The 14,927-nt window shown below is 37.8% G+C and overlaps 1 protein-coding gene across 3 annotated transcripts in view; it reads right to left on the bottom strand.

Moving 5' to 3' along the window:
* RNF182 (ring finger protein 182) overlaps nucleotides 1-14,927 on the bottom strand; it is a 70,029-nt gene that overhangs the window by 25,664 nt on the left and 29,438 nt on the right. For 2 of the 3 annotated variants that reach the window (XM_012508783.2, XM_012508786.2), the window contains exon 2: nucleotides 7,619-7,701. The exons of the other annotated variant lie outside the window; for it this stretch is intronic. The gene's annotated coding sequence lies outside the window, so the exon portion shown is untranslated. The remainder of the gene's footprint in view (nucleotides 1-7,618; nucleotides 7,702-14,927) is intronic. 3 annotated transcript variants of the gene reach the window in all.

Raw genomic sequence — 14,927 nt, 5'->3', positions numbered from 1 at the left:
GAAGGGACACAGAACCAGAAAAAGATGTATCAAGGAACTGCCATGGCAGCAAGAGGGAGAATAAGAATAAAGCCCAAAATATTAAGACAGTAAAGGAAAACAAGAGGCAGAGGTAAAAAAAAAAAAAAAAAAAAAAAAAAAAAAAAAAACAGAGACAAACCTGATGAGACCTCAACTGAGTTTCTGAAGTCAATAATGTACGAAGGTTTCTGTGAGCCAATAAATTCCTTTTTTTGCTTATGCTAGTTTTCTGGATGGATTTCTGTTACTTACAACCCAAAGTGCCCTAATACAGTTACCATGCTGTACTTGACATTCAGAATTTATTGTGTTTTTAGATTTAGGTTCCTACTTAGTATTACAGAAATTTATACAAATAATTCAACAAAACTCAGAGGCAATAGGCATTCTCTAAGATTTCATTTGCACACGTGTGCACACATGCATGCACATGTACACATAAACACACATTTACATATATAAATACACAAAGGTCATCAGACATATTGTTGCGTATTTATTAGCAGCCTTTGTGTGTGTGCATTCTTTTTTATTTGGTTCTTTTCTCCTCCACCAGTATCAGCCTGAATACCACCCCAAATGAAATCTTAGAGAAACTTTGCATCTGTACTCAAAATTAAATTGGTCTCTAGACTTTTTTGTGCTGTTAGGTTTCGGTATTAAATGTATGCTTATTTTGTAAGTGAAACAGGAGCTATTCATCTTCTGGAACAGTTTAAATACTGATAAAATTACGTGTTCTTTAAAAGTTACATAAAACTCAGCTGTAATTTCATATGATTCCATTGTCATCTGCAATAGTAGATCTTTAATCATTTTTCCATCTCTTTCAGGGTTATTGTCCTATTCAAATGTTCCATTTCTTCCTAAGTTAAATTTAGACATTTATATTTGACAGAGAAAAAATCCATTTCTTCTGGTTTTTCAAATTCATTGCCGTAGAGTTCCACAAATTCTTTTATCATCTTTGCATCACCTCTGCCCCTGATTGTTTCTTTTCTCACTTATAGTCTTCTAAATTGTTTTATTCCTTATTAATTACCTAATCAAACTATTTTACTGTGCTTTTCAAAGACCAGCTAATATATGTATTTATCCTTTCTGTTACTTTTAATTTCATTAATTTCAGCTTTTATCTTTATTATTCTCTCTAATTTATTTTTGTTTGTTATGATTTGTTTTTTCCCAAGTCATACTAAGAGTACATTTGTCATTATGCTTAAATACTGAAAATAGCTAAAGACTATAGTATTTCCACTGGCTACAGCTTTCACTCTATCCCATAGCTTGTGGAATAGATTGTGTACCTTTTATTGATTTCTAGATGGCTTGTGATTTGACCTTTGATTTATCCTTTGATATAAAGGTAATACAGGGCCAGGCATGGTGGCTCATGCGTATAATTCCAACACTTCAGGAGGCTGAGGGTAGAGAATCACTTGAGCCTTAGGAGTCTGAGACTAGCCAGGGCAATATTAGACTCCATCTCTATTTAAAAAAAATTAATAAATTTTAAAAAGGTTATATAGAGTTTTCTTAAATTTCTACATAAAATTTATTTTTTATTGCCTTATGTGATTTCTAATAGTAAGGGATTATGATCAGAGAACAAAATTTATAAAAAAATCTTTTACTTTTAATTTATTATAGTGCTCTTTGTGGTCAAGTATATTTTTCTAAGTAGTCTAGAAAGAAATATTCTGTTTGGTTCTAGAATATCTATTAAACCTAACTTTTTAATTTATTCACTTTCTGAATCATCAAGGTATGTGCAAGGTTATCACAGGTCAAAACAAGTGAGAGGTTTATTTAAGTGTCTCACTATAACTATATTTGCATTTCTAACAGTTTTGTTTTACAGAGTTAGTGGCTATGTTAGCTTACATATACAGCTTTATTTTCTTCATAAACTCTGCCTCTTTTTGTCATTATATAATGTCTTTCCTTATCCTATTTATGCCTTTAACTTAAATATCAACCTTTATACCTTATCTAAAGCTTATATTGCTTGTTCTATTGACTCTGCATTTGCCTGGGATGTATGTGCATCCTTTCAATTCCATCTTCAATTACTTTATCTCAGATGTTTCTTATAAATAGCTGCCAGAGATGTGGTACACAGCCTGTAATCCTAGCACTTTGGGAGGCCAAGATAGGTGATCACTTGAGCCCAAGAGTTGGAGACCAGCCTAGGAAACAAGGCAAAGCTCTGTTTCTACAAAAACATACAAAAATTAGCCAGGCGTGGTGGCGCACGCCTGTGGTCCCAGCTACTCAGAAGGCTGAGATGGGAGGCCTGCTTGAGTCCAGGAGGTCGAGGCTGCAGTAAGCTATGATTGCACCACTGCACTCCAGCCTGGGCAACAGAGAGAGCATGTTTGAAGACACACACACACACACGCACGTACACACACACAAAAAAAAACAGCACGCTACTGGGTTTCACTTTTTTTTGGTGGGGGGGGTGGGTGGGTGGGGATAGGTTCCTGATCGGTCACCCAGACTGGAGTGCCGTGGCATGATCTCACCTCACTGCAACCTCCACCCCCCAGGGTCCAGCAATCTTCCCGCCTCAGCCTCCCAAGTAGCTGAGATTACAGGTGTGTGCCACCATGCTTAGCTAATTTTTGTATTTTTAGTAGACACGGGGTTTTGCCATGTTGCCCAGGCTGGTCTCAAACTCCTGTACTCAAGCGATCCACCTACCTTGGCCTTCCAAACTGCTGGGATTACAGGTATGAGCCACCATGCCTGACCTGGGTTTTGGTTTGTAACTCAGTCTGACAATTTTCCCATTAAAACATCTAATGAATTCTAAAAATTTGTGAATTTTCCAAGTTCATTCACATTTAATGTAAAGGCTGTTATATATTAACTCATTCTTTCCTTCTCACTTGATTTATTTGATTCAATTCCAAATATTTCCCTCCTGTCATCTTCCTTTATCTCAAGGTCTGTGTTTCTGGTTAACTTTTTGTTCAGTTACTTTTCGTTTTGTATTATTATTTTTGTCAGAAAATAGGTGATGATATTTCTGAATTCTTGCATAGTAATAAATTTCCCCCCGACAGGGAAATGTATGGGATTTTCCGGCTGCTGTCTTTTTTCTCTCTGAAACCAACCCAATAGTCCTATAGACTATTCTTTTGTATAAACATAGATTGCCCTTTCTTGTTTTAAAGCTTACAACTTATATTGGTTTTATCTGAGCTCCATCCTCAGGAGAGGACTTCCAGGCCTCTCAAAAACAAGTATCAAAGAACTGAAACTCACCAGATCACCACACCAGATGAGGGGACCCTCATTCATCATGATTGCTTCCTTGCCCCTCTCTAGTTCCTGTTTTCTTACACATTGTTACATTTCTTCCCTGCTATACAAGCCCTTGGTTTTAGTCTGTCAGAGAGATGGATTTGAGAAGGATCTCCCATCTCCTCAGCTGCAGCACCCAATTAAAGCCTTCTTCCTTGGCAATACTCATTACCTTGTGATTGGCTTTCCGTGCGGTGAGCAAGTAGGGCCTAGACCAAACCCTTGGTATTTTGGTAACATCTCCATGGCCTGCAGAAATTACTATTTCTAGTTTTCTGTGTCACAGATGAGAAATCTGCTGCTAGTCTGATACTTCTTCATGGTAAGTAATTTGCTCTGTCTAGAAGCTTCTAAGATTTTGCCTCTTATTCTTAATACATAGTTCAAGAACTTTTCCAATAAATCCAGAGTGTCTTTTTTCATAAATTTTGCCTGGAACTTAATAAGTCATTTGAATTTACAGACTCAAGTCCTGATTTTTAAGCTCAAAAAATTTGTTTCTTATATTTACTTAATTATTGCCTTTCCTCCATCTGTTCCTTTTTCTCTTTCTGGCTTTCCTGTTACTCACATGTTATATCTCCTGGATCTATTTTCTTTTGTGGTTTCCATTCCTTTATATTTTTGTTCCGTACTTTCAGATTCTTCTAGTTGACCAACTAGGCTACCAATTCAAGCCCCAAGAATGATCATTATCACCTTCAGTTCGTTTACTAAAATGTTTGATGGGGAAATCATGTATTTCATCTCTAGAAAGTCTTCTTGTGCTGCATCTGCATCTCCTTATGTGCTCTTTCTATTTTTTGTCAGGTTGTCATCTGTCTCTGGCTGCCGCTCCATCACATTCAGCATGAGTTCTGTCTGTTCTCATAGACTGCCTTCCCTTTGGCTGCGGTGCCAATATTATTCTTTGTTATATCACTGGGGTTCAGGTCTGATTGTTGAAGGACCCATAGAACTGAAGTTCTATGAGTAGGGGGAAACACAATGGTCTCTTCTGTGATCTACCAGTGTGATAGCAGGTGGGCTGCCAGGACCCTTCCAAGGCCTCCTGCTCCAAAGGACGCCCCCAACTACTGATTTTTCTCCTTGGTCTCTTGTGGAACACACACACTATGGGGTGAGGGTGAGTTTCAGTTTTCCTCCCAGGAGTCCCCATCCTCTGTAGGTCAAGCTCATCACAGTATCCAGTGCATCCTGATCTTCTGATGGGACTCATCCAATGGATGCCAGCCCTCAGTACCAGCCAAGCCTAGGAAGGAATCCCCCATCTGCTCCCCACTCCCCACCCTCAGCTTTACAAAGCTTAGGGTTTCACTTGCACTCAGGGGTCTGCTGGCTCCAGGAGTAGTTGGGATCAGGAAAGACAGAGTAGAATTGAGACAGCAAGATAGCAAGCCTATCTTTCAAGAATCCTTGCCAACTATAATTCCTAGAGTTTTTCCCAAATATTTACCTAGATGGAAAAATGGAAATTTGTGATAAAAGTTTAATTTGGGGAGAACATGGCAATACTAATCATGTTCAGTGACTATTACATAAAGATATGTACCAAACTGATACTCATCCCTAAGTTAATTGTTTTTGAAATTCACTTTTTAGAATTCTCCTTTTTGCATATTATTTTGTTTTACTTCCTCTATAACAAACTGTCTCATTCTAAGAATCCATAAACTGGACACTCAAGAGTATGAGAATCATTTTCCTTTGCCTTTGGCTGTCTTTCCTAAGTAATGCCTTTCAAATTCTACCTTTGAATTCAAAGAGCTATATAGTAGTTAGATAATTCTTTTTCTTTTTTATACATTTTAAAAACATTCGTGTTTTTTTAACTGAGATTGTCTTGAGTCTTTGCTGTTTGGATCTTGAACTGTTTTCGGGTCTTCTTCCCCACTTTTTCATGATATTACCCTTCAATTTCAAATTTTTAAATTTATTTGTAGACCATCTCCCCTAAATACTCTTTGCCCTAGCCCCTATCATGTGTGGCAACTTGTCTGCAAATATGGCTGCAATAATTCTCCACAGACCTGTACAAACACTTTCTACAATGTGACCTTCTTTTCATCTGATCAACAAGTAGAGGAATCTGTTTTTCCCCACCCCTTAAATCTTGGCCTTGTGACTTGCTTTGACCGACATTAAGAGTGTGAAGCAAATTTGTGCCCTCAGGGTGTCTTGAAGCTTCTGCTCTTGCTCTCCTGGAATTCTGAGACCACCATTGAAGAACCCAGGCTAGCTTCTCCAAAGACGAGAAACCACTGAGAGAAAGGCCCAGACAAAAGCCAACACCAACTCCAATCATGTGAGAACATTAGAGACCATCCAGCCTCAACTAACCACCAGGGACCACACCCATTTGAATGAGTGGCACCATGAAAGAACAGCTGAAGAATGTGCCCCACTGAGCCCAGTAGAAAATGCTGAGCCACAGACTCATGAACCAATAAAATGGCTGTTGTTTCCAGCCACTAGTTTTGAGGGGCTTATGCAACAACAGATAAGCAAAATAGCACGCTATTTCTTTCCAAATTAATCCAAAGCCAATCTCTGCCCAAAGAAATTTCCCTCATTTATCAATGAGTATCATAGAAGACTCTTTTATGAACTTTTGAAGCTGTCCAATCCATACATCTTCCAAGTTTTGTCAGTCAAAATACAGTTTCTACGTATTCTTCCATGCATAAACTTTAATAATTTGTATTATAGTAACTTCTATTAATTCAAGTCTTTCTAAAAAGCTAAAAAATTTTAGAAACACTGCATAAGCTCTACTACAGTAAGGGGAAATTATAATTCCCACTTAATAGGTATATGAACATCCATTGAAGTATCTTTCCTAAGATTACATAAGAAGTCAGGACAAAAAAAGTCAAAATAAGTAGAGCTCAAAAACACAAAACAAAACAGAGCTGTCACTATGATCCTATTATTTGTCTATCCAGGGCTCTATGCTGTGTATTACTCTACCATCCATATGAATTAATTATACAGGTCTTAGGGTAAGTTGAGTTTCTTCAAAATATTTCATATACAGTTTCATGTGGCCTGAATCATTCTTATAGAATCCATCAACCATTTTAATGTGGCATCAACAGGAGAGATTATATTTTTCCCCTTATGAAAAGACAACTGTCAAATTTCAACTTTCATTTCCAAAATACTCCTCCCATCCTGGAAAATAAATGTTGTAAACATTGCTCTCTAGATGATGAGACAATATATTTTAAATGGCTCTGTAACAAGAAAACTGATACAAGTTAAGGTATTGTCATTTTCATTAACTATGGTTTCTGTTTTTAGAAACGGTGCTAAATACCTGCTTCTATGTTCAATTTATTTTTGTGCAAAATGGAGAATCACTCTTCAAACACTTTCACTTTTTGATCATCCGTTTTTATGATGTCTTAAATTCTTTGACTAATAACTCTATCTTCAAAAACATATGAGAGATTCTGGCACTTACAGCATCATTTTTCTTTGTGACTATCAAGGCAGAATGTTGGTTTTTACGCTCAGCTATTGATAAAGGACACATGCTTGCCATCTCTCTGACACCCAATTGCTCATTCACAAAACCCGATGTTCCTAACCTCATTATTTATGGAGCTTGAGTCTCAAATTAAGTTTAAACCACACATGTGGCATCTACCTCCAAGAAAGTCCAGTTTTTCCATCTAGAGATTCAGAAGCTGGATTCTAGTTAGAACTTAAAAGACTCGCATTACTGTTAATAATTACTAACAATAATATGTTGGTCTCAGTCCCAATTATCAGTTATCCCTTAGTGAGCATTAACAATAGTGGAACTTTGTAGAGACGATGGTCTCAGAATTAAGGGTTTTACTATGCCTTTCATTAAAAACAATCCTTCTCACTATAATGAAAGTCTCCAACTCAAAAACCCTAAAAAGAACAGGCTCAACAAATGCCAAGCACTCATTCTTGAAGGACCATCAGCTGACTCTAGAAGAACTTAACCCACAATACCCATAACCCCTAATGGTTGTTTGGCAGCATAAGGAGCAATTCCAGAAAGCCTCCCTCAACAATTAAAACTCTTACCTCCCCCCTCCTCCAAGAACAAGCAATTAAATTTGATGGAGAGTCATAATCTATTTATTAGGATACAGCTGAGTTAATAACCTAGCAATCTAAGTTATTAATTTTGGAAGAGAGGCCACTATTTTATATATGGAGTTGTGATTTATGCTGTGCTGTTTGCCAGCAGTTTTAAACTAATAAATGTTCAGGAATAAGAGAGAAAAAAACAGGTACTCCGCACCCTATATTTAGGTATCCACATCTGCTTTCTTCTTCAGGACTCTGGAAGTGCAGCCAGGAGTATGACCATCCCTTGCAGGCAGTCTACAATGGAAGCACATAGCATCTAGAGTCAGGAGACTGAGATTTGGGACCTGGCTCTGACACTGTGATCTTGGACTAAAAGATAACACCTGCCTCACAAAGTGGTTGTGAGGATTCAATGAAATAATTTAGGTGTAAATATTTTATATACATAAGCACTATATGGATGTGACTAGAAATTTAGAAATAATGGATCTATTGATATGGTACTTCAGCATTCTAAATTGGTAGTAGACAGAATATGCATTGAACACAGTATCAGAAGGCACACAGGTTTTCTGTCTATAGATAGAGCAGATAGTAAGTAAAGCAAGTAAAGCACAATTTACCAATGTTGTAATAACTTCCGCTACGTGATGAGCTGAGAGGGAAATGTCATTATTTCTTTTGTTTATATTATCTCTATATGGAACACCAACAAATAATATATAAAACTCATAAGTTTAGATTTTGTGCTTAGTACATTACTCTTTATTTGGAAGAGGCAAACAAAGATATAATTTAAGATCATGATTAATAAGAATATGGCCTGAAAATTACATTATTAAGAAGGACTGAATCCTCTTCCATTAGACTAATTTCTTTCCTATTAATTTCTTCCTTCATCATTTCCCTTGGCCAAAGTTTAATAAAACTCTCTAACCTTATCAAGAAAAACCAAAATGTCTAAAGAAATTATCACAGGTTATATGTACCATTTCTACAATTTCAAACTTAAGTAGATTATTTTAATACCTATTTCACTAAATGTAACTAATACTGTACATCACATGCGCACACGCATGCGTGCGCGTGCACACTCTCTCTCTCTCTCTCTCTCTCTCTCTCTCCATCAAAAAAGTACAAAATACTCCCAAAGCCATGGCTGAAAATCACCAACTGTCCTTCATCAATACATTTGTTATTGACAGAAAAGTCATCTTCAACTGCTGTAGAACTCAAAAGAGTAACAGTTGGGTTTGGTTTTTTGTTTGTGTGTTTGTTTGTTTGTTGTAGAGACGGGGTCTTGGTATATTGCCCAGACTGGTCTCAAATTCCTGGCTTCAAGCAATCCTCCTGCCTTGGCCTCCCAACGTGCTGGGATTACAGGCATGAGCCGCTACATCTGGCCAAGTTGAGTTTTAATTCTTAATGGACCCATGATGTAGCCCTCTTTTGATATATGATCACTTTCATTTAATAATTCAGCCAGCATTTACTTAATATCTATTAAGTGTCATACCATGTGAAAGATGCTGGGGATGCAAAGACCATCAAGACAAGGTTCCTGAAAGCAGAGGCTGATTGTAAAGGCAAATGGATCCTTTTCTGCCTTTACCTTGTCTCACCTGTCCTTCACCTTCTTCCCAGTGACTATACCCTTACTCTTGAAACTATCTATTCTCACAGGTTCCATGACATCACAGTCTTCCAGTTTTCCTCCTAGTTCACTGACCACTGATCACTATTCTCAATCTTTTCTGCCAGCTCCTCTTCTATCAAATCTCTAGAGGTTAGAACTCCCTAGCCCTTGCTTGCACTCTTTCCCTTGGATTGTTCCATCTCCTCCAGTAGCTTTGAATACCATGACATGATGACTGCCCCCCAATTTGTGTCTGCAGCCTATCCCTTCCCTCTGAGTTCCAGAGGGCTTACAGTACCTCCACTTGTATTAACACAAACATTTCAAATTTAACAGGTCTAAGACAAATTTCAACTGTCACCTCTCACTACCACCAAATTGTTTCCTGCAGTTTTCCCCATTTTAATAAATGGCACCACCATTCTCTCAATTTTTCAAAAACTAGGAGTCACCTTTGATTCTACATTATACCTCACTCCTCATGTCCAATCCATTGGCATGTCAGTCAATTCAACCAAAGTATGTTTCCAATTTTCCAATTTCATTCCATCTTCATCATTGACATCCTAATCCAGGCTTTGACCTTGTTCATTGCAGAACCTTCTAATTTATCTTCATGCTTCTAATCTTGCCCCACTACAAATTACTTTCATTGCAATAACCAAAGTTAGCTTCCAAAAATGTAAACGGGATCATATCTACCATCTGTTTATTACACTTAAATCGTTTTTCATTACATAGAGATTAAAATCCAAACTCTACGCAGCAAGGTACTGCATGATCTGGCCTCTGCCATCCCTCCAACCCTGTCTTGAACATATTGTTTTCCTGCCACCCTGGCCTTTGTTAAGTTCCATGAACAGTCCAAAGTCTTTCATATTTTAGGCTGTTTGCTCAATGTGAAATGTCATACTAACCTCATTCCTTCTTAGAGATCTTGCCTTAGTCTGTTTTGTGTTGCTATAAAGGAATACTTTGATGCTGGGTAAATTATAAAGAAAAGAGGTTTATTTGATTCAGAATTCTGGCTGGCTGGTAAGTTCAGGACTGGACATCTGCATCTGATGAGGATCTCAGGCTGCTTCTATCCGTGGGAAGAAATGAAAGGGAGCCGATATGTGCAGAGATCACATGGCAAGACACAAAGCAAGAGACAGGGGAGGTGCCAGGCTTTTTTTAAACAATGAGCTCTCAAGGGAACTAACAGAGTAATTCATTCATTCACCCCCAAAGAAGAGCATTAATCTATTCATGAGAGATCTGGTCAAATTTCAACATGAGGTCTGGAAGTAACAAATATCCAAAACCACAGCAGATCTCAATATAAAGTCCTCAAGGAGGTCCTCCCCAATTACTCGTTTTCAAAATCCCTTACCCCTTATTTTCTATTACGGCACTCTGTTTACTTCCTTCAACAAACTTCAAGAAGCCCAATTTAACTAATTTGTTTGTTCTAAATTTCTACTACTAAAATGTAAATTATAAGAATACAAGAACCACTAATATGTTGCTTACCATTCTAGCACAAGCACCTATCATAAGCTAGCACAGAGTAGATACTCAATAAATACCTGCCATATAAATATCTTGAAATGTCTCCAAGACTCCTCCCACCTCTTCCTATCCATGAATGGTATACCACACCCTTCTGTGTGTGGTGAAGTCAGTACTTTGTCTTGATAAATATTCTTGAATGCTACACATTTTATAATGTAGATTTGCAGATTATAGATTTTATTATTATTATTATTGAGATGGAGTCTTGCTCTGTCACCAGGCTGGAGTGCAGTGGCACAATCTCGGCTCACTGCAACCTCTGGCTCCCGGGTTCAGGCGATTCTCCTGCCTCAGCCTCCCAAGTAGCTAGGACTACAGGCGCACACCACTACGCCCGACTAATTTTTGTATTTTTAGTAGAGACAGGGTTTCACCATGTTGGCCAGGATGGTCTTGATCTCTTGACCTTATGATCCGCCTGCCTCGGCCCCCCAACAGATTATAAATTTAACACTCTAAAATGTCCATAAAAATATCAAATCAGCTGAACTTCCCAAGAAATCTATAAACATTAAAAAATACATAAAAGACTTAGAAGTCATAGCATCGAGGAAGCTCTCAATACATGTTGAAAAAATAAAAGAATTCCATTCTTTGTTTTCATCATTTAAAATCCCCAATTGATAAATATTTGTCCACAATCAGTTTCAGGTTTAGGCTCACCAAAAGTATCTATTAATACAATTCAGAGAATAAAATTCCCATAGGATTGTTTCTCTGTAAATGTCCAGATATCAACCTGAAGAAATATACTTTGCCCTTAAGGCTTTTAAATTTTCTACAAACGTTTCTTTACATACTAAGCAAAATAGTTATCACTACAATATCTCAGTATTCACAATGTTCTAAAAATTATAAATACAGTTAAAGCTACAAAGGTATTATTTTTATAATAGTATCCTAAAATAAAAACAAAGTCACAAACCAAAACGTTTTGCTCACTTTCCATAATTCTAAAGAATACACCATCTCTTCTCCAGCATTAATGAAAATGGCTACAACATCTCATGAGATGAAGTAGATTTCTGTTCACCAAGGTCCAACTATACTCAGACTCAGCAAAAATGTCACCAATCCAATTAATGAAATGCCTCAATTAATAATGGGCAAAAAGGTTTTAAAAGGAAATTAAAAAACTTTCTATATTCTACCACGTTTAATATATGCCTTAATCCAAGCTTGACAAGACGAAAAAGAACTATAGATTAAATTTTATTGAATTTATTTGCCCTCAGTGGCTTTTCTCAATAGGCCTTTTAGAATCAATCTTAATGAATGTGTCACTTTGCAACACAGCTACATAATGTGGCATTATTGATTGACATATATTCAACTGTGAAGATTAGGATAAAGTAAATGCCTGCAGTGTTTTCTAAATGAGACAAAATGATACTTACATAAAAAGAAGATTGCTAGGATAGTTTTATATTTATTGTATATTACGTAATTTTGTCGTGTGACAGACATTCTAAATACTCTATCCCCAAAAGGCCCCTATGCAAGATGGAGTCACTCTAGTTTGAACACCTCTGACAGATTCCTTGGTGTGGAAACTGTGTGGCATTTCATTCCATTCAGTCACACAGTGAGTTACTAGTGAAGATGTAGAACAAAGGGATTACTGCCCTGGGTGTGTGTGTATGGTGGGGGGCGGGGGTGGTGCTTGTTACTGACTACAGAGCAGGAAGAAAGTAGAGCATGGCTTCCTTTCATATCAGCCCAGGAAACGATGAATTTGGGGAAGCTTTTAAATTGCAAACAAATTCTTCCTATATTTGTGGTTGAGAGAAAAAGAGCTCAGCCATTGGTATCCTTGAAGATGGTCATCATTAGTCTGGAAAACCTCCACAGAAAGAAGTGAAACTTAGGACACTTTTGTAGTGAGCCAAGATACATTAAGTAGAGAAAGAACATTATAGAGTAGTCTAACACAAAGGACAGACCGGGAGCAGTGGCTCACTCAGGTAATCCCAGCACTCTGGGCAGCCAAGACGGGTGGATCACCTGAGGTCAGGAGTTTGAGACCAACCTGGCCAACATGGTGAAACCCCATCTCTACTGAAAATACAAAAATTAGCTGGGCATGGTGGCGTGCATCTGTAATCCCAGCTACTAGGGAGGGTGAGGCAGGAGAATCGATTGAACCTGGGAGGTGGAGGTTGCAGTGAGCATAGATCACACCATTGTGCTCCAGCCTGGATGACAGGAGCAAGACTCCATCTCAAAAAAAAAAAAGGAAAAAAAAAAAAGCAAAGAATAGTCAGGATATATTAGGCCAAAGCAGAGACAGTGTGCAGCAGAAGCTAAAAATAGACAGCTGGTCACTATTACAAGACCTAAGATTTGGAATCAAGTGGCCATCAACAGATGAATGGATTTTAAAATGTGGTAGGTATACACAATGAAATACTCTTCAGCCCTAAGAAAGAATGAAATCTTGTCATCTGCAGCGATATGAATAAGTCTGAAGGACATTATGTGAAATGAAATAAGCCAGGCACAGGAAGAGAAGTACTGCACGTTCTCACTCATATGTGGGGGCTAATAAAAAGTTTTAGCCCATGGAAATTTTAAATACTATGTAAAACTGTTGGAAAGAATCAAATTTCTGAATTTGAAAATCATATATTTTCATACCTAATAAAGGTATGAAAATGGGGAGGGCATAGAGATAGGGTCTTCCTATGTTGCCCAGGCCAGTCTTGAATTCCTGGCCTCAAGCAATCCTCCCGCCTCAACCTCCCAAAGTTTACAGCCTCCCAAAGCTGCGATTACAGGTGTGAGCCACACTGTACCTGGCCTAATAAAACTTTTTAAAAACGGTACCATGATGGATCATAAAGCTGCAGACAGAGACCACTCATACAGTTTACAATAACAGTACAACCGAGACATGGAAACCATTCTGCCATGGAGCACATAATGCATCAGGGGCCCCGTGGTTGCAGTGCAACTGTTAACCAACACCAGCCATGGGGCTCCTCCTGTGTACCCACAGGGCCTAACTCCAGAAAGACTGAAACACCAAGTATGTCAAAAAGCCATGATTTCATGATGATACTTAAAAAACAAACTGAATTCCTTTGGAAGATGTGACGAAAGTAACCCACTCTGAAACCAAATAACCAAGGGAAAGACACAAGAATTTATTCCGCCTTTTCTTTATATGCAGCTTCCTTTCTGTTATGCCTTTAAAGTAACCAAATTATTGATGAGGTAAAATTCTTCTTTATAGAAGCATTTCAACCAATAATGATGGAATGGTATTATTGTGTAATCCTTAGTACAATAATCAATCTGGATCAAGAGTTGGCAGGTAACTCCCAGTAGGTCAAATCTAATCTGGTAAATGAAGTTTTATGGGCACGTAGTTGTACCCATTCATGCACATCCTGTCCAACGCTGCATTCCTACTACAATGACAGAGACCATATTGGCCCTCAAAGCCAAAACTATTTACTATCTGGCTCTTTACATAAAAAGTTTACTAACCCCTAACCTACACAATAATTACCAATGGCTGCCAAAATCACAAAGCAAAAAACAGATAAGGAGGCGGATGACACACGGGTCAGGCTTACAACACCTGTGCTCACTGATGGGGCTTCACACAACAAAGGGAGGGACAAGGCAGCAGTTGCCTCCTGATGCTGTGCAGCAGGAAGCGTAGGGTCCCTCCACCTTCACAGGCCTTCTTGCCAAAAATCTGAAAATATGATCAAACCTCAGGTTCTCATTACCTGTTCACAGGAAATACAGGGGACAGAAAAATTAATTAAAGTACATGGGGATGTAGTTAGTTAAAATTCTGACTGTGGGAAATTCTACAGGACAAAGGATCCGGTTTCTTCAATAAATAAATTGCAAGGAAATAAAGAAGGGTGAACCCACAGACCAAGGATGCCCAATCTTTCAGTTTCCTGTGCCACACTGTAAGGGAGAACTGTCGGGCAACACATAAAATACACTAATACTAATGATACCCAAAGAGCTAAAAAAACATTAAATTTAAATTTACATTTAAAAATCTCATAATGTTTTCAGAAAGTTTATGAATTTTTGTTGAACCACATTCAAAGCTGTCCTGGCAGCATGTGGCCCACAGGCCACAGGTTGGACAAGCTTGCTATAGACTAAAAGAAGCCTAAGAGATTTATTAGCTAAATACATGAGTAGTCCTTGTTTGGATACTAATTCTAACCAAACAATGGGGAAGGGGAGAATTTACAAGACAATAAGGGAAATTTGAATACCAATATTTCATGACAGTAAGGAATTATTCTGTAATTGTTTTCTGGTGTGATAATGACACTGTGGTTATATTATT

Source organism: Nomascus leucogenys, chromosome 8, assembly GCF_006542625.1.
Source record: "Nomascus leucogenys isolate Asia chromosome 8, Asia_NLE_v1, whole genome shotgun sequence".
Classification (NCBI taxonomy): Eukaryota; Metazoa; Chordata; class Mammalia; order Primates; family Hylobatidae; genus Nomascus; species Nomascus leucogenys.
Note: the sequence above shows the minus strand (reverse complement) of the source record. Positions and strands in the feature narration are given on the sequence as shown.